This window comes from Callithrix jacchus, chromosome X (assembly GCF_049354715.1).
Source record: "Callithrix jacchus isolate 240 chromosome X, calJac240_pri, whole genome shotgun sequence".
Lineage (NCBI taxonomy): Eukaryota > Metazoa > Chordata > Mammalia > Primates > Cebidae > Callithrix > Callithrix jacchus.
In genome coordinates this window covers 117,167,173-117,193,402 of record NC_133524.1, presented here as the reverse complement: position 1 = coordinate 117,193,402, position 26,230 = coordinate 117,167,173, and positions in this window count along the sequence as shown.

Genomic DNA, 26,230 nt, shown 5'->3' with positions numbered 1-26,230 from the left:
TACTTCTGTCATTTCAGCCATCTCAGCCTTAGCCATGTTTTGAGCCCTTGTTGAAGAGGTATTGTGGTCATTTAGAGAAAAAGGGGCACTCTGGCTTTTTGAGTTTTCACTGTTTTTGCATTGATTTTTTTATCATCTTTTACAGCTAATCTACCTTTAATCTTTGAGGTTACTGACCTATGGATGGGGTTTTTGTGGGTTGTTGTTGATTTCTGTTTGTTTTTAACAGTCCAGCTACTCTTCTGTAGTACTGCTATGGTTTTCTGGGAGTCCCCTCCAGATTCTGATTTCCTCAGTTCTTCTCATACCTGCAGGTATCACCAGCGAAGACTGAGAAACAGCAAAGATGGCAGCCTGCCCCTTCCTCTGGAAGCTGCATCCCAATGGGGCACTGACCTATTGCCAGCCTGAATGCATCTGTAGGAGATGGCTATGGACCCATTGTAAGGTCTCATCCAGTCAGAAGGAACAGGATCAGTAACCTACTTGAAGAAGTGTACTCATGCAGTTCAAACCCACTTTGTTCAAGGCTCAACTGTACATAATTGTCAGTTTGCTGCTTAGTAAGTATGTCTTCTGGTTATAAGTGTAATGCTTTATAATTGTATCAGAATATTTCATTGTCCATTTATATATCTGAAAGTCTTTCTACATCGAGGCAGGTTACCCATAGATAGGTCTCTCCTTTCTAATCAAGAAATTTTCACAACCTGCTTTAGTTACTAGTTCATAAGTTAAATCATCTTTTAAAAAGTGGCAAGAGAGCAACTGTGGTGTAAAAGCACAGACAAGCACATGATGCCAACCAATATCATGTGTACTGAGAACTCTCACAGCACTACATCAGATTAGAAACAACTTATCTGAAACATACATAAACTGCTATTTTGTCTGACTTGGATTAAAGTTAAGATTCATGCTCATTCCCTGTACATGCCACCTAAATAGTCGGAATAAAGGTATTCCAAAAGAATCTCAGATATCAAAGAAATTCATTATTAAGTTTCATTTTGGGTGGGACTAACCTATACAGACAAGGGTGAGATAATTATAATTACTAGCAATTCATAATAGACTGCAATCTTTGGTGGAGATAGGTTTAATACCTGAGCGTTTTTCATCAAACCTCTTGTATATTTACACATGCAATGTATATAATTTATCTAGCCTCATTTTAGGAGCTATCACTATTTTGTTCTATTATTTGATATTCCAATATCCCAGATTATTATTTATTTTAGCATAGTTTATTTCAAAAGTTTCTACAGTGGCCATCCTTTTAAAGAAATTCATTCATCAAAGTGTCACATCCACAAGCACTGTGTCTTTTCACAGAAACTACAATCCAGAAAAAAAAAAAAAATAAGACGACAGCTGCCCTGACACCGATGGTAGATTCTGAAAGAAAATCAGACATAAAGCCCAACGGAGACTTGAAAAACCAATTCAAAGCCAAGCCCAAGGGAGCATAGCTTTATATTAAAGATCACAAGTACCACAGGCACCATTAATTTTGAAATCACTGCCACCACCCAAATGAAGTGCTTTCTTAGAAATAATGAGGTGCTCATATACTTTTTGTAGCTATGATGCAGCTGATCACTTACCAAATTGTCATTCCTCAGAAAATTTAATTAAAGAAAAATATTAGTAACAGCACATGCTGAGAAGTTCTGGTTTTGCATTCAATTTCATAGCAAATAAATTTATACAGACAAATATGAAAAATCTTTCAGAAATAAAGAATTCAAATATTACTTCTTAAAAGGAAGATGAAATAAATGATCACAGAGATAAAGATAGGCAGGCACATGCCTGATGATTCTCACAATATGCGGTTTTGAATATGAAACATGTAAAAATTTGTCAATGAGTTGCTGCCATATCTTAGAAAGTTATTTTGGTGCAATGTCCTTGCTAGTGACATGGGCAGGGTAGTATATGCATCTTGCCACTGCTGCATATAATTTGTACATGAATAAAAAAACTTTCTAATGTAACAAACTTCTAAGTAGGGGTCTTAATAGCTAAGAACGTTGTTGTATTAGAAATATCAAAGATTCATCAAAACAAAGATATTTTTTCCAGGAATAATGGTAGAGTTACTGTATACATCTAATAGAATTTGGAACACACACACACACACGCACGTACATACACACACATGCACATGTATACACACAGTCTCACACATTTTAAAAATTTCAGGTGCCAAGTAACAGCTTCAGTTTATTCTATCACTGTGTCACTGTTTGGGGCAAGAAACAGAAAAATGAGTTTATATATGATAAACAATACAAAAAAGATTTAAGTAAGCAGAAACCAATCCTTGAGTGTAGGTGCCAACAATTTGCAAGAATTCCCCATGCTGTGTCTTTGGTGTATGAAAAATTGTTACTACAGTATTTAATTTGGGAAAGGAGTTCACAGAAGACAATCAAGACACCTAGGAGGAGAAAGTTGCTATTGAACAAACAAAAGGGGATAGTATTAAGTCACATAAAACTTTCAGGGATAAATCTCTGGCATGTCTGATTATATCTGACTCCCCTACTTGTGATTCCCTCTGACTCTAACCTCAGCTTATCTAAATCCTTCTTTATTCAGAGGGATTTCCTCAAGGCCTACCTCCACTACAATTTGATTCACTCCATCCATACATGAAAAGCTTTCTACAAACTGTTATTGAAATAAATAACATACTAAATTGTACCTGGTTGCTTGCTAATTATCTCAAGGATGATTTTTGCTTCTCTCGTTAAACAGACTGCATGGTCTCTGAGGAAAATAACAATTTCTCATATATTAATATGTGTAACAATACTGAATAGTCAAATTTAATAAATAGTGTGAATTGATTGACATATAGTAATTCACTATTCTATCTTAAGAGCTATGCTTAGATAAAAATAATTGGCTAGGGGAAGGCTTTAAGATGTCTGACTACAGGTATTTTTACTTGCTTCCTCCACTAAGATGGACCAAACTAGTGAGTAGTTAATTATATTTTGAATCGATTATCTAAGAGAGAACACTAGAATTCAACAATTTTGACAGGCAATACCTAGGGCAAGCAATGATAAAACAATGAAGCAGCCTACTCAATTGGGATTGCCTGGGAGATGAGAGTGACTTCTCAATATGGGAAAAAGATAAATGAGTCACTCAGTGGTCCACATTCCACCATGGACATATGTAATCCTGGCTACCATATAGCCCCTTGACCCTTATGGGCCATGAAAATAACATAGGCAGCTACCAGGAGATTGTACAATGGTACTGCCCCAGGGAGGAAACTCATGCTGGGTCCCTCATATTCTCTGAGACAAATGCAGTCACAGAAAGGCACCGTTTTAGAGCTCTGCTCCTAACAGACTATACACTGTTTTAGAGTCCATCAGCTCCAGGGTTTAGGTGCAAGATGAGCATGGGCTGCTACCACTGGAGCTTAGCAGTAAATGACTGCAGAATACTGTATCCAGGGAAAAGGCATGACTAAGTTATTTAGGACTCAGATGCCTTTAGAACTGAGGTAAAAGTGAGGTGCAATACTAGAGCCCCACCCCAACAGGCTGTACACTCTCCTGGAGCTCAGCAGCACTGGGACTGAAGCACAACAGAAGAGTTCACCAAATCCAGAGCTTAAGTGCAAGCAATCACAGGCTACTACACCCAGAGCTGAAGTGCAAGTACCACTGAGACCGAGGAATGAGTAATGAACACACTCCGTACTCACTGGCACCATCCCCACCCTTCAGTGACAGGGAAGCATTATTGAATACTTACCAGCATGCAAATATTCTGCCCATGGCCCAGGGATCACTCTGCTACTACTTATCATAGCCAGCACCTGTACACACAATTGAGGGGCCTAAAGATAAGCCAGCCCAGCTCAGCTTTGCCAATCGCCCCACCCATATCACAGCAGACATTCCTGGAACCAGCACATTACCCAGCCCAGTCCATTACCATTAGTACCTAAACACTCTTCTCAGGGGCTTAAGGTTGGGACTACCCATCTGGCCACTACCATCACAGTAGGCACCCACTTACATAGGCCATCTGTGGGCCAGGAGACTGGCCTGCCAAGCCCATCACAGCCACTGCTAGCATCAATATGCATTGGTTGAGACACAGAGGGTCATCCTGCCACTGCCATGGCCATTGCCATGTCATATCAGCTGTCCAAAGGCCCAAAAACTCATCCACCTCCACAGTTCATGGCTGCCACTAACAGCATCTGAGTATTTTATCTGGAGATTCAAGAATCAGCCCACCTAAACCTGCTAACACCCATGCCAGTGTGTACCACTCAGTGGCCAAAGGAAAGCCAAACATAGCCCGAGCTGCCACCACTGGGGCCCAAAGCATGACCTATTTAAAATCCCAGTACACAGAAAACCTGCCACACAACCTGCACTAATAACTGTATCCTATGCCACTGAGAAAACTACAGGCATCACTGATACTGTTTATAACCAAAGAAATCAGATGAAGACGCTACTATTTTGTATATCTAAAATGAAAACCAAAGTGCCCTATTCAACAAACTTCATAGATTTATCCTCAGGAAAAAGTTACCCTCTATAAAAGCAGATTCAAGAAATTGGAAGAAGCTACTGTTATACCAGATGCATAGATATCAGCATAAGGACATAGGAAACATGAAAAAGCAAGGAAACATACACCTCCAAAGGAACACAATAATTCTCGAGAAATAAATCCCAATAAAAAAATTTCACAAAATCTTAGGAGAATTAAAATTATCGACATTAAACAAGCTCAGTGAGATACAAGAGAATTCTGAAAAACAAAGAAATCTCAAAAACCATTTACAATATGAATAAGAAATTTACCAAAGAGATATCATAAAAAATAATTGAACACAAATTCTGGAACTAAAGAATTCATTGACTGACAAACAAAATACATTTGAAAGCTTCAAGAGCAGACTACCTCAAGAAGAAAGAATCTCAGAACTTGAAGCTAGGTATTTTAAAATAACCAAGTCAGACAAAAAATAAATTTAAAAGAATTAAGAAAGACTTCATGATATATGGGACACCATTAAGTGACCAAATGTATAAATTATCAATATTCCTGGATGTGAAGAGAGAGCAAAAGGGTTCTAAAACCTATTTAAAGATATGATAGTAGAAAACATCCCAAGTTTAACAAGAGACTTAGACATTCAGATACATGAGGCATAATGAATGCTAAACAAATACAATGCAAAAATGTGCTATGTGGCATATTACAGTCAAACCGTCTAGATGTCAATGACAAAGAATTCTAAAAATAGTAAGATACATCTCTAATAACCTGTAAAGGAATCCTGATCAGACTAATAGATTTTTCAGCAGAAATCTTATAGGCCAGGAGAGCATGGGATGATATATTCAAAATGAAAAAAAAAAAAACTCTCAAAGATAGTATAACCAGCACAATTATCCTGCATAATTGAAGAAAAATATACAGTCTTTCCAAGACAAGCAAAAGCTATGAAAATTCATAACCACTTGACTGGCCCTACAAGAAATCATCAAGGAAGCCTTGAACCTAGAAGTCAGAGAGCAACATTTATCATTACGAAACACACAAAAGTGTAAAATTCAATGGTAAACCAAACACACAAATGAGAAAAAGAATTTGAATAATTACAATACAGATAAAAATGTTATCACTACATATAAGTTGCAAACCACAATGAAAAACAATGAGAAAAAAAGAAATTAAGAATATACAAAGCAACCAGAAAACAATTAACAATATGATAGAAACAAACTTCATATATCAGTAATAACCTTGAATGTAAATGGATAAATTATTCACTTAATAGCTACAGACTGGCTGAATGAATTTGAAAAGTACATGGTCCAACTATATTATGCCTACAAGAAACATATTTTACCTGTAAAGACATATAAACTAAACGAAAAGGGATGGGAAAAGATATTTTACACAAATGTAAACCAAAAGTGAGCAGGAAGAACTACATTTATTTTAGATAAAACAGATGTTAAGCTCACAGAGGAAAAATAAATACAAAAAGACAAAGAAGGCCATTATATATGATAAAGGGATCAATCTAGGAAGAGGAAATAATTACTCTAAATATAGAGTCAACACGGGAATCTAGATTAATAAAGCAAATATTATTAGATCTAAAAAGAGACAACTCTGTATTAGTCTGTTTTTGCATTGCTATAAAGAACAGCCAAAGATAGGATAATTCATAAAGAAGAGAGGTTTAATTGACTCACAGTTCCACGAGGCTATGGAGGCCTCAGAAAACTCACAATCATGGCAGAAAAAAAGTAGGCACCTTCTTCACAAGATGGCAGGAGAGAGTGTGAACATGTCAAGGAGAAATTATCAAACACTTACAAAACCATCAAATCTCATGATAACTCACTCATTATCATGAGAACAGCATGGAGGAAACTGTCCCTATGATCCAATAACCTCCCTCCTTTGTACATGGGGATTACAGGTCCCTCCTTCAACACATGGGGATTAAAATTTGAGATGGGACTTGGGTAGGGACACATAGCCAAACCATATCGGACTCCAATACAATAACAGTGGAGGACTTTAATATCCCATTCTCAGCATTAGATGGATCATCTAGACAGAAAATCAATGAAGAACAATCAGGCAAAAACTACACTTTAGACAAAATGAACAAAACAGACATTTTTAAAATAATATACCTTGCAACTTGAGAATGTACACCATTTTCACCAGCACATGGTGCATTTGCCAGGAGAGACCATATATCTGGCTCCAAAACAACTATCAACAAAATTTTTAAAACCAAAATCATTTCAAGCATCTCAGACCACAGTGGAATAAAATGAGAAATCAATACCAAGAAAAACTTTAGAAAACATACAAACACATGGAAGTTAGCAACAAGCTCTTAAATGACCATTAGGTCAGTCCAGAAATTTGGATAGAAATTTTAAAAAAAATTTAAAAAAAATGAAAATGGAAACACAATGTATCCAAACCTGTAGGATACAGAAAAATCAGTACTAAAAGAAAAGTTTATAGCAAGAAATGCCTGCATCAGAAATGAAGAAAGACTTCAAATAAGCAATCTAAGGATGCAATTAAAGGAACTAGAAAGCAAGAAAAAAAAACATTCAAAATTAGCAGAAGAAAATAAACAATAAAGAGCAAAACTAAACAAAATGGTGAATAAAAATGGTACAATTAACCAATGCAAAGTTAGTTTCTTGAAAAGATGAAGAGAAAAATTAATAAACTACTACCTAAATGAACCAAAAAGAGAAACAACCCAAGTAAACAAAATCAGAAATGAAAAGGAGGTATCAGAACAGATACCACAGAAACACAAAAGATCATCAGGAACTATTATGAATAACTGTATGCTGACAAACTGGAAAATTTAGAAGAAATGGATAAATTCAAGGAAACACACAACCTACCAAGATTAAATCAGGAAGAAACAGTAAACCTGAATGGAACAATAATGAGCAGTGAGATTGAATCACTAATAAAAAGTCTCCCAACACACAAAATCCAGGACTACATAGAATTACTGTCAAATTCTACTATATATATAGAAAGTTAATAATATAAATTCTCCAGAAACTCTTACAAAATAATCAAGAGGAGGGAATTCTCCTTAATTCACTCTATGAAAACACCATTACCCTGATACCAAAACTGGACAAAGATACAATAAAAAATTACAAGCCAATATACTTGATGAACATAGACATAAAAATCCTCAAAAAAATACTAGGGGATAGAATTCAGCAACATATCAAAACAATAAAACACCATCATCAAGTGGGATTTATACCAGAGAAGCAATTACAGCTTAACATATGCAAGTCAATATATGTGATACATCAATGAAATTAAAAACTAAAACCATATAATCATCTCAACAAATGCAGACAAAGCAACTGATAAAAATCAACACTGATTCATAAAAACTCTCAATGAAGTAGGTATCGAAGGAACATACCTCAAAATAATAAAGTCCATATACAACAAATTCACAGCTAACATCATACTGAATGGGGAAAAGTTGCAAGCCTTTCCTCTAAGAACTGAAACAATACACTTTCACCATTCCAATTGAAGATAATACTGGAAGTTCTAGCCAGAATATACAAGAGAAATAAATAAAATCCAAATTAGAAAGAGGCAGCTAAATTGCCCCTCTTTGCAGATAACATAATCTTATATTTAGAAAAACCAAGACTTTAATTGTTAGCACGATAGAAAATTCAGTAAAGTTACAGGACACAAAATCAACATAAAAATCAATAATGTGTCCATATACCAATAATAGAACAGCCAAAAAAGAAATCAGTAAGGCAGTATCATTTACAATGCCAATTTAAAAAATGAGGAATAATGAAATAAGTGTAACCAAGGAGATAAAAATCTCTACAAGGAAGATTACAAAATGCTGATGAAAGAAACTGAAAAGGACACACAAATGGAAAGACATCTCACATTCATGAATTAGAAGAAGTAACATGGTTAAAATGTCAATACTGCCCTAAGCAATCTACAGTTTCAATGCAATCCCTATCAAAATGCCAATGACATTATTCACATAAATAAAAATAAAATTCTAAAATATATGAAACCAAAAAGAGCCCAAATAGGCAAAGCAATCCTGTGCAAAAACAACAAAACTGGAAGCATGACACTACTTGACTTCAAAACATATTACAAGGCTATAGTAATCAAAACAGCATGATATTTATATAAAAATAGATAATGGAATGGATTAGAAAACCCAGATATAAGGTCACATGCTTAGACCAACTGATTTTCAAAATAGGCACCAATATCAGACATAAGAATATCTTCTTGAATCCATTAGCTTGGGAAAATTGGATATCCATAGAATGAAAATGTATCTTTATCTCTCAGTATATACAAAAACCAACTCAAGATAGATTAAAAAATTAAATGTTAAGACCTAAAACTATAAAACCACCAAAAAAAGCGCAAGGAAAACACTCCAGAGCATTTGTCTAGGCAAAGATTTTATAACTAAGGCCTCAAAACCACAGACAACTAAACAAAAATAGGCAAATCCACTATACTGAACTAAAAAGCTTCTCTACAGCAATGAAAACAGTCAAAAGAGTAAAAAGGCAACTGCGGAATGGGAGAATATTTGCAATGTATTCATCCAAGAAGAGATTAATATCCAGAATATATAGGGAACAACACAAATCATCCTATTAAAAAGTTTGCAAAGTATGCGAATTGGCATTTCTCAAAAGAAGACATACAAATGTCCAACAAGTGTACTGAAAAAATGCTCAAAATAACTCATTATCAGAAAAATGCTATTCAAGACAACACTGATATATTACCTTAACCCAGTTAGAAAAGACCAAAATAAAAAATAAAAAAGAGGCTGAAAAAGATATAAAGAAAAGGGAGCTCTTATACACTGCTAATGAGAATGTAAATTGGTACAATAATTATAGAAAATGGTATGGAGATGGCTCAAAAACTAAAACTGCATCTGCCATATGACCCACCAATCCCACTACTGGGTATCTATTGAAAGGAAATGAAATCAGTATATCACTGGGATATCTGCACTTCCATGTTTATCACAGCACTATTCATAGTAAGAAACATGCAATCAACCTAAGTGTTCATCAACAGATGAATGGATAAAGAAAATGTGGTATGTATACACAGTTAAATATTATTTGGCCATAAAAAAATGAAATGTCATTTGCAGCAACATGGACAGAACTGGAGGTCATTACATTGAGTGAAATAACCTAGGCACAGATAAACAAGTATTGCCATTCTCATTCATATTTGGAAGCTAAAACATTAGATCTTTTCAATGTAGAGAGTAGAATAATAGATACTGGAGGCTGGGAAGTTTAGGTGGGTAGGAGGGGTTATGAACAGAGATAGGTCAATGAGTACAATGATACAATTAGATAAAATGTATTATTTGAGACCATACTAGGGGGATTACAGTTAACAATATATCGTATATTTCAAAGTAGCTAGAAGAAAGAAGTTGAATTGTTGCCAACACATAAAAATTATTAATACTCAAAGGAATGGAAATCTCAAATATCCTGTCTTCATCATTGGACATTACATTTTGCATATAACAAAATATCACAGGTACCCCTTGAATGTGTAAGACATCACGTATCACTGGAACCAATCCAAATGCCCATCAATGGTAGACTGGATAAGGAAAATGTTGCACATATACACCATGGAATACTACGCAGCCATAAAACACAATGAATTTGTGTCCTTTGTAGGGACATTGATGAATCTGGAAACCATCATTCTCAGCAAACTGACACAAGAATAGAAAAACACCGCATGTTCTCACTCATAGGCAGGTGGTGAACAATGAGAACACATGGACACAGGGAGGGAAGCATCACACACTGGGGTCTGGTTGGGGGGCTAGGGGAGGGACAGTTAGGGGTGGGGAGGTTGGGGAGCGATAACATGAGGAGAAATGCCAGATATAGGTGACAGGGGGACGGAAGCAGCAAACCACATTGCTATGTATGTACCTATGCAACAATCCTGCATCATCTGCACATGTACCCCGGAACCTAAAGTACAATAATTAAAAATAAAAAAGCCTATGCTTAACCTCTACAAACTGGGAAGCATCAAAGGCCAAAATAAGAATAAAGCTGAACTAAAGACAGCTGTTAGCTGAAATACTGACGACTGCAAAGAATCTTTAAGTGTTACTGTCAGTGGGACACTACAAGAAGTTATTTTGCCCAGCCCCCTGCCTTCAGGCAGATGAGTATTAAACCGAGTTTGTTCTCTTCCCAAGAACACGAAAGAAACACACACATTTCACTATAAATGTCTCTTATAATATCTTACTCACCCCATCAGTGAAAAAGTCTTACCTTTTCAAGACAATATCTCTTGTATTTATGCTAACTCAAACACACAATGGTTTCTCCAATTATTTCTTTTCATTTAAAATTGACTGACTTGGTTGCATATTATGTTTCCAAAAGTATTAAAAAATGTTTCATGATAGGTCAGTAATTCAGAACAGTTAATTCCTTCTTTTTACGCCCAACCTCCAGTCTTCACCAGTATGGGTCAAGTGTTAAACTGATCCACAAGAAAAGGAAACTAACATTAAATCCACTTGGTCTGGGAATATATTGTTTCCTGTGTTAAAGTGCAACAAGGTGTTGACATAACATCTCAGTATCTTATAGTGAATTATAAGATACTGAGATGTTATTTGAAAACTTTTCAACTCCTTTCTACCTTGAGCTCTGCCAAAATCAGGCCACATTGATGAAGTTCACTTTAGCTTCTCAGGAAGAACTCGACTCATTTTGGTGTTTGTACATGCTGTGTGCATTTGTAACAAAGATTGAGTCATACATTACATGATTTTTTGACCTACTTTATTGACTCAATGTTATATCATGAATGTGTTTGTCAGTAAATACATAAATGCAATATAATTTTTAATGGCCATGTGAACCCAGAAAATCTGAGTCAGGTCTCAGTTCATTTAGAAAGTTTATTTTGCCAAGGTTGAGGATGCGCCCATGACACAGCCTCAGGAAGTCCTGACAACATGTACCCAAGCTGATGGGGGCTATGGGTTCTTAGCTTACCATCTCAACAGAAGCTGACCAAAGATGGAAAGTCTTTAGTCTCCATGGTCACTACTGAACTTTATATTTTAGGCATTTTTGGAAATAAAAATGTCCACTCTAGCCAGGTTTAGAGAATGTCTTTCAGCATGGCTCATCACCAACAGACAAAAGGAGGGTCATGTTATCTTTGCTTGGTCTTACCCTTGACAATACTACAAATCAGAAATATTTTTAGCATAAAAGTATTTTTCAGAATACTCCCTCAACCAAAAAGCCTGACAAAAAATAAACTTAAAAGATGCATAAAAATAGGTTCCCTTTCCATTTCAATTAGCTTCTTTAAATACATGTTTACTAAGCTACTACCTTCATACCCAGCTCTAGGCTATACATTCCACTGTTGCAGTCAGTCAAGATATAACAGCATTGCCACATCACATAACATTACCCTTTCCCTAAAGCCATAGAGATAAACTAAGCCATGTAAATATATTAAAATTGACAGTCTCTGAATAATCTAAGAAATTTTAACTAAACAGAAATATGTCATTTTTGCTCATGCAATGTTGAAGATATTTCTAAATCACTGAACTGATGATGGGAGGTGTAAGAAAGTTTCCTTAATCACGATTGGTTTAAATATAAAATGTTATCCACCTGGAAAAGAATTTCCCAATAGTTACCACAAAGATTTATGAAATTTGCATACTGTAATACCGATTTCAGCATGTAATTCAGCATTTAACTATTATAGAAGAAAATGTGTGATTTTCCTCCATTTTGAGACAAATAGGAATATTGACTTTCCTACTCCTTTGAGGTTAAACGCAGCAATATGACTAGTTCTAGGCAATGAAATGTAAGCATGAATACTTCTAGGCAGATGCATTTAAAAGCCAGTAAACAATTCTCTACATTCTTATTCCCTGCCAAGGTGTTCATGAGAGCACATATTGAAAGGGCAGTGTCAGATAATGATGGAGCCCCAATAAATTTGCATCTCTGCTTAATAAGCAGAGCTCCCCTATCAACCTGCAATGGAATTGTTTTGTGAGCAAGAAACAAAACATTGGTTTAAGCTATTAAGATTTTTGGGTATTTGTTAGCACAATATAAACTAGCCTATCCTGACTGATATGGCAGTCTATCTTTTAAAAAATGAATATGAATGTGCATAAATGCATTTTTAAATAATGCTAGTAAATTGGAAATAACCTAAAAGACCCACAATATAAGATTTTAAAACTGCACTGTAGCAAATCCATATGTGTAATATTATGCAGGTGTGAAAGGAAAATATCTTGGGCCCCTAAAATCCTGGAAGCTCCCTTCCCACTTTGAGTCTTCCTGCCTTTACTTCAAGTTGTCCCACCTTTTCAGACCAAACAAATATACTTCTTACATATATTAATTAATGTCTCATGTGTTTCTAAAATATATAAAACCAAGCTGTGCCCAACCAGCTTGGGTACATGTCATCGGGACTTCCTGAGGCTGTGTTACAGGCGCATCCTCAACCTTGGCAAAATAAACTTTATAAATGAACTGAGGCCTGACTCAGATTCTCTGGGTTCGCACAGCCATTAAAAATTATATTGTATACATATATTTGCTGACAAACATATTCATGATATAACATTGAGTGAATAAAGTAGGTCAAAAAAACATGTATAGTATGATCCAATCTTTGTTACAAACATACACACCATGTACAAACACCAAAATGTTAACATCGGTTATTGTTGGTGATGAACTTAGGATTTCTCCCTCTTTCCTTGTTTGAATTTCTTAATTGTCTAAAATGAAGATACCATTACGTGTCTAATAGAAAAACAAAATAAAACATTAATTTTTTTAATGAGTGAGATTACTATTCAAATACCTCATTGATGTTGATTTATTTTAAGGAATGGAGATTTTTTTTGCCTCTATAACTAGGAAATAAGCAGTATCCACATTTAGTTTAAACAAAGGTAAAGATACACTTTTAAAAAGCCTCCACAGATAATATGGATTTTCAGCATAAAGCAGGTAAGTCTGATTTATTTTCTTTCATTTTCCTAGCAGGAGGGATGTTCTTTTACTCACAAACCTCCTGTTACAAGTAGGAGATTCAAGCCAAGACCCTGAGGGGTGATTTTTAATTGTTAATGTTGAACTCTGGGGAAGAAGAGACTATTGTTACACAATTCATGGAATCTCTCAAACTTTTCTTTTCAACTTCATTTTGGTGCCACCACTTCAAGCTTCACACATTAACTTTATTTTGAAAGGGAATTGTAAGAAAACTGGTAGCTTTTAATAGGAATAAAAAATGTCTTCTACTTAAAGAGATTTCTGCTACTGAATGCCATATCAGAATGAAAATTTACACCTCTTATTATGCCATACTTCACTACTCATTCTCACAGCAGGGTTTGAGATGGAGGGGTAAGATTTCATGTCAAAACCCATATAATTATGATATGAATTTATGTGCATCCATGCACACTTTGAGAGTTTTGCCACTATCCACCCCCTCAAAAAATGAAAATTAGTTAGCAAAGCTAAGAAAATTGATACACTATAAAGAGGTTCATAGATATGAGAATGTCTAAAGGCAAAAAGGGTCACACTTGGGTATATTTAGTTTTGATGAGCAAGTTACCTAAACTTTCCATATTTAAACATCTATGTCGATGGTCAGATAGGTAAGGTCAAAAGGCATATCATTCATTGATTCAACAACCATTTGAGTACCTACTGTGTACTTGGCATTGTACTAGATTGCCAGGACACAATGATGAACTAAAATAAACATATTCTCAGTTCTTCTGGACTTGCAGGTAATAATACAAGGTGGTAATGGCTAGAATTAAAATATATACAAAGAGTTATTGATCTTTGGTGATGGAGGATGATGGATGAGGAGCAGATTGGCTATGTATGAAGATCACTTTGTATGTTTTGTGAAGAATGGGTTGAAGAAGAAATCTAAGAATAAAATCAGAGAGACTGAATTGGAAGGCTACTATAGTAGCTAAATCAACAAGTATGGGCTGACACTATAAAGCATTGGCAACAGGAATACAGGGGGTAGGAAAGGATATGGGAGATACTTAGGATGTTGATTTCAACAGACCTTCCAAGATTAGTTGTACACTGAAAGTTTAGGGCAGACAAATATTGAGTCATAAACACATGTTTTTAGCTTTGGCAATTAAGTGAATCTAAATATCCTTTAATAAACAATATTGGAGGTACTAGGGGAAGAGGAGCTTATGCAAAAAAAGGGAAAACATAATGAATTCAACATATATTTATACTAGGTGCCATGATTTTAACTATCGGGAAAACAGCCTATCCTCCTCTAAACTTACCATCGTTCATATAACTTTATTTATTTTCCAATATTTAACATGTTTGGTAACTCTTATTTCACATCAAATCTAAGACAGCTTTATTTACAATGCCTACAAAGATTTGGTATATTAATAAAAAGGAAATAAAATGCTTCCCTGTTAAACTGATTGCAGAACACTTTCCAATTACATAGATGATGTAAAAATGTGAAAAAAGGGGCACTTCGGAATCAATACATTATTTTGTTTGTATGTTTGTTTTCTCATTTAATTTTTAGTTATGTTCTACTAAATAGTAATCTTCATGGGGATATCAGCATTGTTTCTTTTTGCTCATTATTGTATTTCTAGCAGTCGGCACAAGGCCTGGCACAATAGTATCTCCTTGACATTTTTTAGTTTTGAAAAAAGGAGAGGGAAGGAGGATGGGAGAAGAGAGTAAGTGAAGATAAGTGTGGTTTCTGATCTCACAGAGCTTACTGTCTATGGAGCCAATCAGAAGAATAGATTTTATGAAGTAATTTTAATAGAAAAATACAGGGTTCTGTGGGAAACGTATAAAATAGAATATAAGCATAATTTGAAGAGAGTCAAGGACAGCTTTCCAAAAGAAGAAAAAAACTAGTGTTTCACCTCCTGAATAAATACAATGAAGTTAGCTAAGGAAGATAGGAAATGAGTCTCTCTCTCCTCATGCTGCTATAAAAAAACTATCTTAAATTGAGCAATTTAGAAAGAACAGAAATGACTTTCTTACAGTCCTGGATACTTGAAAAATCAAGATAAATGCTCCAGCAGATTCAGTGTTTGGTGAGAGCTGTTCTCTACTTCCAAGATAGCACCTTGTCACTGTGTCCCAGCAGAAGGGCAGAAGGTACTGGGGCACTCTCTTCAACCTCTTTGATAAAAGCATTAATATATTAATGAGAGCAGAGCCCCCATGGATTAATCACTTTCCCAAAGGCCCCACCTCCCAATAGCATCATCTTGGGATTGAAGTTCCAATATGTGAATTTTGGAAGGACACATAAATTCAAACCATATCATTATACCTGGCCACCTAAAATTCATGTCCTCACATTAAAATAATGCATTAATTTCATCCCAATATCCACAAAAGTCTAAATCTCTTCCAGCATCAACTTGAAGGTCTAAGTCCAAAGTCTCATCTAAATATGATCTAAAACCCCAATACAAACAAGATAGTATCTTGAGGCTTGAGAAAACTCTTCTTTGACTTCATGTCCTGCTTTACAGACTCACTGGAGTGGGTAACCTGAGGCTCCTGGAAACCTCATCCCACCATGGCTTTGCTGGGCTCAGCCCACACAGCAGCTTTCACATGGTAAAGTCACATTCTTGAGACTCAGCAAGGCTTGAATTGCATACCAGTGACTCTACCAGTCTGGGGGCCTAGAGGTAGCCCTACCCTCATGGCTTCACTAGATATTGTCCTTATGAGAGCTACCTGTAGTAGCCCTGACCCCAAGGCTCCACTGGATATTGGCTTTGGTGTGGGGTTCTCTGCGATGGTCCCAATCCCATAGCTCTATTGAGCACTTTTCTAGTTAGGACTCTCAACATCAGCCCCAACCTTAGGCCAGTTCTCTGCATGGGCCCTGAGGCTTTCCAAGGCATCCTTTGAAGTATACGTAGAAGCAGCCATGTCTCCACACCTTATGCTCTCTGCACATCTGCAGTTAGCACCACATGAATGGAACCAAGGTTCACTGCTTGTGCCCCCTTAAGTGGTGGCCCAAACCCCATCTGGGCATGCTTGAGTCACAGTTGGAGTGACTAAAGACTATGTGCTGGAATGCAGCAAAGAAGAAACTTGAGGCCACCCAGGGCTGTAAGCCCTGAAGTCCCATGGGTGCCCTGGGCCACTCCCTTAAAACTGCTCTGCCCTCAAGACCCTTGAACCGTGGGGCTTGTGAAAGGAGCGGCAGCCTCAAAGATCTTTGAAATGCCTTTGGGGTCATTCTTCCCTTGTTTTGATGAATGATATCTGGCTTCTATTTATACTGATCTCCTTATCAAACATTCTCTTGGCCACACCCCTGGTGTTCTTACAGTTTTTATTTCTTTACATGACCAGAATGAGAATTTTCCAAATTTTCAAGTTCTGCTTTTCTTTTGGTTATGAATTCCATCTTTGATTTGTTTCTGTCTTCTCTCATTTTACTATAAGGCGAAGTAAAAAAGCAGTACTATAATAGAAGCCATGCAGTATTCCGAATACTTTGCTTAGAGATTTCTTCTGCCAAATACCCTAGGTCACATCTCTTAAGTACTACCTTCTACAATATACCAGTACATGGATGCAATTCAGCCAAGTTCTTTGTCAATTTGCAAGAAGAATGGCTCTTCCTCCAGTTTCTAATACTTTGTTCTTCATCTCCGTATGAGACGTTATCAAAATGTCTTTACTGTATATATTTCTACCAGCATTCTGGTCATGACCACTTATGTATTCTCTAAGAAGATTAAGCCTTCTTTATCTTCTTTTGAGCTATCGTGAGAATAGCCCTTTACAAGCCTCTATTACCCAGCTCCAAAGCCATTTTTGCATTTTTAGGTATTTATTATCGCAACACCCAGCTTCTTGGTATCAATTTATCTTAGTCCATTCCTGCTGCTATAAGAAAATATCTTTGTATAATTTATAAATAAAAGAAATTTATTTCTCACAATTTTGAAGGCTGGAAGTTCAAGATCAAGGCACTGGCAGGTTGAGTATCTGATTTCTCCCTTCAAAAATGATGCTGCCTTCTCACTGCATCTTCACATGGCAGAAGAGATGAAAAGGACCAGGACACTCCTTCAGACTTTTTCATGAAGTCGCTAATCCCTTCATGACAATTCCACCTTGATAAATTAATCACCTACTAATGGCTCCACTCTTGACACTATCACATTGGCAGTTAAGTTTTACGTTTGAATTTGAAGGGCACACAATTGAAACTACCTTTGCAAAATTGTAACTGAGGAAATTATGACAGTGAAAGAACCCATACCTAACCAACTCTATCTTGCTTCTAACCTTTAAGCTGCCCTTCTTCATTCCTGGGTATAGGCCGAATTAACTTTGGGAAAGAATTCAGTTCATGGTTTGACTCTGAAACAAAATTGGCAACAGCCCTTTCCTGAAAAGACCCACTTTTCTGCATGGGGTCCAGTCTGCCTTTGCAGGACAAACAAATTAACTACAAGATTGGAAATGACAATTTAGGGGTCATGCAGCCTCAGGCTTCAGGATTCTGAACCTCCCCAAATTGCTCCTGGGGATAACATCAGTATCTTGAGTGCTTGAGATGTTTTGCAGACCCTGCACTCCATGGATCAGCTGACACCACCCCAGACCAATAATCTGACCCAACCAGTTCTGCCATCACACCCAGGAATAGAGGACATTAAGAAAACCTAACTTCAACTCCCTATGATTACATCTCCAACCTGACCAATCAGCACTCCCCACTTCCCAAGCCCCTACCCACCAAATTATCTTTTAAAACTCTGATCCCCAAATGCTCAAGAAGATTGATTTGAGTAATAATCAAACTCTGGTCTCCCACACAGCTGGCTCTGTGCGAATTACCCTTTCTCCATTGCAATTCCCCTGTCTTGATAAATTGGCTCTGTCTAGGAGTAGACAAGATGAACCCATTGGCCGGTTACACAATGAGACCATAATGGAGTGTTATAACACACAGAATAGCATGTAAAAGTCGTGGTCGAAGTCCTGAGATGAGAGAGAATATGAGGTGTTTGAGAAACTAAGAGAAGGCCATTGTATCTGGAGCAAAGCAAGTAAGTGAGAAAGTGTCAAGAGATGATATTGAATGGTAGGAAAGGTCTAGAATTTTTAAATTCAGATATGGTTTAAATAACATAATTCATGCTTTTAAAACATAAAAATTGGCTGAGTGCAGTGGCTGATGCCTGTAATCCCAGCACTTTTGGCGACGAAAGTGGGCCCATCACTTGAGGCCAGGAGTTCAAAACCGGACTAACCAACATGGCGAAACCCATCTCCACACAAAAAAAATACAAAAAGTAGTCAAGCATGCTGGTGGGTGCCTGTATCCATTATTTGGGAGGCTGAGGCATGAGAATCACTTGAACCCAAGAGGTAGAAATTGCAGTGAGCCGACATCACACCACTTACTCCAGCCTGGGCAACAGAGCAAGATTCTGTCTCAAAAATAACTAAATAAAGTATAAAATTTGGTGTTTTTTAGTATGTTCACAAAGTTGTGTAACCATCAACACTATTTTAGTTCAGAAGATTTTTTCTTACTCTCCCCCAAAAAATCTTATACCCATTAGCAGCCACTTCCCTTTCTCTAAGCCCTGGAGAGCACTAATGCTATTTTTGTCTCTATCGTATATCTCCTATTCTGGACATTTTGTGAAAACTGAATGATGCAAGGTGTGGCCTTTTGTGTCTGGCTCCTTTCATAAGCCGTAATGGTTTTGAGATTTACTGTAGCATGTGTCAATACTGCATTCTTTCTTATTGATGAATAATATTCTATTGGATATATTACAGATATACCACATTTGTTTACACATTTATCAGTTGATGGACATTTTTTGTTGTTTCCTCTTTTGTCTATTATTAATAATACTCCCATAAATACTTGTGTACAAGTTTTTGTTTGGACATATATTTCAGTCTCTTGGGTACATACCTAGAAGTGAAATTGCTATGTCAGATGGCAACTAACTTTTTGAAGTTAAACAGAACTAGATTTTACAGTTTCATTCTGTAAAGAATTAAATTTTATAGTTTCATATACACCATGGAATGATCTTGGATTTTACTCTGTAGGACAACAAAAAGCTAATAAAAGGTTTATAGAAAAAAGCATGGTATCATCTGAATTATATTTTTTTCAAAACTTTCTTTTGCTGTCATATAAGGAGTGGCTTGAAAGAGGCAAAAATAAAGAAAAATTCATTAGGGGTCTATTGCAAGACTAAGGAAACAGATGATAGTCAGGACAAGAGAAAGTAGTGGTAGTGAATCTGGGAGGACAGAGATGCATTTGAGAGATACTGCCCAATACAATTAAACTGACGTCATCATTGATTAGATATTGTGAGTAAGGGAAAGAGATATTTTGCAGTTCTGGTGACCTCTGCCAGAGCAATTCCCATAGACTGGTGAGAGAAAAATCCAGATTACAATGCATTCATTCAACAAATATTTATTAAGCATTTACTATGTGCTAAGCACTGAGGATATACAGCAATGAACAAAATAATAAAAGTTGCTGTTCTCATAGAGTTTATAATATAGTTTGCTAGTACAAGACAAAGCTCATAAATTAATAAATAAATCATGTAGTATGTTGTAATGTGGTAAGTGCTGTGGACAAATGTGAATTGGAATACTGAAGTTTATCTCCAAGAACATGATAATAACACATACTTAAATAAAGCTACTAAGTACCACATAATTCTCTGTGCTTTACATATATTCCGTCACTTAATCCTTCAACAACACTGGGATAGGTACAACCATTATCCGCATTTTACAAATGGGGAAACCAAAGCACCAAAAGATTAAGTAACTTACCAAACTCCACAGTTTGTAATTAGAATGGCTGTAATTCAAACTAAGCTATCTGGCTTCAAAGTTTGAGCTTATAGCCACTACACTATACTAAAAAGACAGATAGTACACTGTTTATATGAAAATACAGCACCAAGAGATTTTATTTTTAATCAAAGCTATTCAAGCATACTTACAGTATAGGAGACAGGAGGTAAAGTAGATTGAAATCACTTATTGTGGGAATAACTAATAGAAGGAGATCTCAGAAAATTAAGAGGTCTTAGAGGCCGGGTGCAGTAGCTCATGCCTGCAATCCCAGCACTTTGGGAGGTCAATGAGGGCAGATTGCTTGAGCTCAAGAGTCTGAGATCAGGGTTATCTTAGAGTTAAAAAAAAAATAGCCAAGTATGATGGCTCATGCCTATAGTCTTAGCTAGCTGGGAGTCCGAGGTGGAAGGATCACTTGAGCCCAGGAGGTAGAGGTTGCAGTGAGCTGAGATCCTGCCATTGAACTCCAGCCTGGGCGACAGAGTGAAACTGTTTCAGAAAAAAAGGTCTTGGAGAAAGAGATGATGTTTGGTATACCTCCTAGAGGTAAAACTATGTAGGGGTAGTTTACTAGTTTCTAATGTTTGAGTGGGTAGGACTAAAAAGGAGACTCATTCTGGCACTTTGGGTATCTTTTTGGTCAACTTCCTTAGATAATCCTGCCTAAAGTATCTGACTTCTCCAGAAATATAAATGGAAAAAAAGAAATATGTATAAGTATATAAGAAAGAAGACATAAATATAAGAACAGATCAGAAGCTGACACCCAAACAGAACAGGCAAAACCAGATGACCATGAGGTACCACAAAGAAAAGGGAAATAATAGGTGCAGAACTCCCATCTCCATGAAAGAGACTTCATAACTTCTTTTGGGAATAGCTTGAACAAGTTCAAGAGGTGTGGAGATTAGCCAAGAACCATCTTTCCCCTCTTCTATGTCTGTCTCACATTTCTTAGCAAAATTATCACAACTCAATCTAGTTGCTTTATTTGAGTTGGGTATGGTGTGTCCTCCTTCCCATTTGTAAACTGTTCTGAATATGCAAATGGGGTGAAGGTGAATAGTTAGTCAAACAAGAGGTCAAATGCCACAGAAATCAAGAAAAGGATAGTTCTACAAAAAAAAAAAGTATTAAACTACGCTAAAAATTAAGATTGACTGCAGTGAGGGTTTACTAGATATCAACTCATAAACCAGTATCTGCACTACAAAGCTAGAGAAAATTGCTGAAATATAAATGTGACCTTTTTGGTCTCTCAAAGCTCAGCCCATCATCTGCCTATTCAATGTACAAACCGATTTCTGGGAAGGCTCAAGAGAGAGCAAATCGCTTGAATTAAAAGCAACAGAGGGAAGGAAAGGATGACAACATGGGGTACACTCTATATAAGAACCCTGTGTATATTAGTGGTCCCTATTTTTATTGTTGAAATGGCATGAGTCATCCTCCCTCCACCAGAGGAACATGCTGTAAAGCAGTCTACCTATTTCAAGTAGTCACATCAAGATTTGAAAATCTGCATTCGGAAAGGGTTGATATTTTATTGGGAATGGGTTGGGGAAGGGGATGTTTAAGGATTGATATATGTTAATTCCCTCTCTCATATAGATTCTGCATCCAGCATCAACTTCAGGTTCTTAGGTATTCATTTCTATAAGGCTAATTCCTGCTTTTAGGAGGAGAACTGGAATAGCCACCAGTATGATCTGTAGCAAGCAGGTTTCCTTTATCCGGAGATAAACAATTCATGGCAAAGGGAGAGATTTAACTTAGAAAAAATATATATTTTTTGGGGGGGTGGGGAGAGGGGACTGTGTCGTGCTCTGTCACCCAGGCTAGAGTGCAGTGGCATGATCTCGGATCACTGCGACCTTAACCTCCCAGGTTCAAGCAACTCTCCTGCCTCAACCTCCCGAGTAGATGGGACTATAGGTATGTGCCAGCATACCCAGCTACTTTTTTGTATTTTTAGTAAAGAAGGGTTTCACCGTGTTAGCCAGGATGGTCTCAATCTTCTGACCTCATGAGGTGCCCTCCTCAGCCTCCCAAAGTGCTGATATTACAGGTGTGAGCCACTGCGACCAGCCAAGAAAAAAATACTGTGCATTCACTAGTAATGGGAACCAACACTGTTGCAAAAATGAAATGCTTGCTATATGAAAATATAATTTAAATATAGTTACTCCTGAATGACTAAGAGTTGAAAGGATCCATACTGTGGGAAGTGATTTTACTCTCTAACAAGAATATTAAGAGTCTTAAAACCAACAAATACTAGTGTACATTTCTGTAAACCACCTTTTTCTCCTCTCTCCTTCACTCTTTTTTGCTGAAACTTTAAACAAAAACATATATATTTTAACATTCTGTTACACAGTGACATATAGGAGGAATGGTTATTATTTATAAACAATATATACACACACATAATATGTATATCATACATTTGATAAAGTTTCTCAGTGGCCATAAATATGAAGAAAACCCGCATCCCCAGTATTTCTGCCAGTTATAAAACTGCTACAGACTTGGACCTATTGGTCTGTAAAGTCAAATAGGTAAGAACAGACTGAAATAAACATCCTCTAAAGGTCCTGAATTCAAAGAGAAGATACTTCCTGTTCCAAACCAGGAAATCTAAAGCAAATAACAAAATTTCTTCTGGACACCGAAGTTCAAGTTATAGTCATTACTCACTGTCCATGGGTTCCGGGACCACACTTCTTGATTTCCACCCACCTCATATCAGAATCCACAGATGCTCAAATCTCTTATACAAAATGTAATACTATTTGCCTATAGCCTATGTACATACTCCCATATAATTTAAATCATCTATAAATTACTTACAATAGCTAATATAAATGTTATATAAATAGTTGTTATACTGCATTATTTGTATTATTTTTATTGATGTGTTATTATTAATTTTTTTCCCTCAGATATTTCGATCTGTAGTTGGTTGAATCCACAGATGCAGAACCCATGGATACAAAGGGTTGAATGTAATGACACTAACAACCAAAACAAAGGCTCACTTTCTGACAAAGGAGATAGTTCTGACTCTATCTGAGAAAGCAGCTCTTAAAACATGCTTAGAGTATCAGCAGGCTGGTGTCATTGAGAAGTCAGTAAGACAGGCCAAGTGAAGACATCTTAAGGGTCTAGACGCCCTCGCTCTTTCTGAACCGCTCACCCCACTGCAAAATATATTCTCCCACAACACACGCATTCTCACAAGCCCAATGCCTCTCACATACACACAAAGAGGAAAGATTATCAGGTATGGACTAAGAATCCATCTAAACAGATAAAAATTATTTAATTATATTCAATTTTATTTTATTTCCAGAGTACAAGTCATTATTAGCACATTACTCTTAAAATCCATTAAAGGACATATATAACTAAATAAAAATGTATTTTAATTTTATTTAGATGATAGAATTAAAAATTCAGTTAAAAAGCAAAATGGTTCTAACAGATAAATCAAGCACACAATGTCAACATTAGATTATTAAATTGCTCATTCCTGAAATGTAGTTGCATGGAGTTCTTTTCACATGTAGAAACATGTATACACACACACGATAAACAATAGCTTATTTTCGTTGTCATGGATAAATTATTACATAGTAAAAGAGAACTCAAGTATAGCAAGTATAGTTATCCCACAAAATATAAAAAATCATAGCAGGTCTAAACTTACATTTCTCCCAAGGCTAGCATCATCATTATTATTATATACCAAAAACTTGATGTAATGGGTATGTTCACTTTTTAAAAAGAAGACAAACCCAAGGTCAAAGCTTATGCTATCAGAGACATAAATATGAAACATCTGCCCAATGCTATTAGCTAGAATTCCTTTTGCTTTCAGTTCACCTTGGACAACATTCCCAGATTAAAGGCCAGAAGGAATATTCTCAAATAACCGTGCATGTTAAACTAAAAAAAAAATAATATGTCTTAGGACTTGAGACAATGAAGGGGGATGGTCAAGGAGGAAGAGAATGATGTCCTTATTCTTAGATAATGAACCATGCTCAATCAATAATATCCAAAAAGCAGTTAGATATTTGGCCATCTATATCTTCTTTTTGCCTTGTCACAGCAGACTAACAATACTCTTCTACAAAGAGAGACAATTACACTAAAGCAATAATGACTACAAATACAGCTGAAAAATACTACAGTGTGGTTAGAAAGAAGATTCTGGAAATCTTTCTTTTTGGTACTCAGACCTCAGATCCATATTCTCTATGTTGCGTTTATAATCAGTAGTTATTTCACATTGGGCAATATACTTCCCTAAGAGTTGCATGTAAATAGAATTTTGTTATTCAAATCATAAAATATGAAAAGAGACTGGGGTCAAGAGTTCATTAATGTCTTACCAGATCTTAGGCAAATCACTTATCTTCTCTACATTTCAAATTTTTTTACCAGCAAACTTAAAAAAAAGATACCATCTCCAGCTACAAGTAATTATTTATTCATTGATTTTGTAATTAATTACACTTTGTCTGAGATCCAAATCCTATTTAAACTTTGGAAAGCAGGACTGTTCCCTGAGATTAGAGCACCATTCAAAAACAGATGCTTAAAATTTCTTCTATTTTCAAGGATTACTCAGAATAATGTTATAAAACAAAAGTGTCTTTTTGTGTGCTTTGGCCTATTTAAAGATGGTAGACACCTATAATTGTATCTGAAATCTTTATTCTGTTTAATAAGATAGAAAGGAACATATATATTTGATTTTTGAAAGACTTATGTTAATAAAATACATTCTCTTTAGAATCAAAATCAAGGTTACATTAGGTTATCAGAAACCAAGTATAGGGGTGAGGTTTGGGAGACCAACTGGCAAGAAGTTTAGAAACAATTTAAGGTGAAGATTCAAATTTATGTGTATATAACCTTCATAATTAAAAAGAAGAAAGGAAAGAAAAGGAAGGAGAAAAGAAGGAAAACAACAAAAAAGCCAATCAAACCCAATTTGTCACTTCTGTAGAAACCTGTTAAATAAGAGTATCAGTGAAACTGTTCACCAAAGCTATCTGTTGTTTCTTTCAAACTGCAACAATAGAATTGATTGGAAACAGATCCTAGATACTAACTCTCTCTTAAACAATGTTCAAAACACTTTGGAGCACCTAGTAAGTACCAATATATTCAAGCTATAGCTGTCAATTTGAAGGTATTTGCCACTGAGCCATAAGACTTCATACTCTGATCAAAATATATACAACAAAACATCGCTAATTGCCTTTTCAGGAAATAACTAGGCCCAAGATAAGAAACATCTTATTCCTTTCTATTTCAAGCATTATTGATTAGAAATACCAAAGTATTAAAATTCCATTAATAAGCACTTTTCTCATGATCCATTACTAAGTCCAGTAAGTCACAATAAAATTATTCTTCAGACAAAAATAACTGTTCAAATCCTGTGATTGTTTAAACAAAGAAATATATATATATATATATATATATATATATATATATATATATATATGTCATAGCTTAAAAGAACCCGCTTGTGACTGGTGAACATTATTTAATTTTAGAAATCGTACAATCAAGATAATATTTCTGTTCATCAGGACACAATTTTTCTATCATTGTTC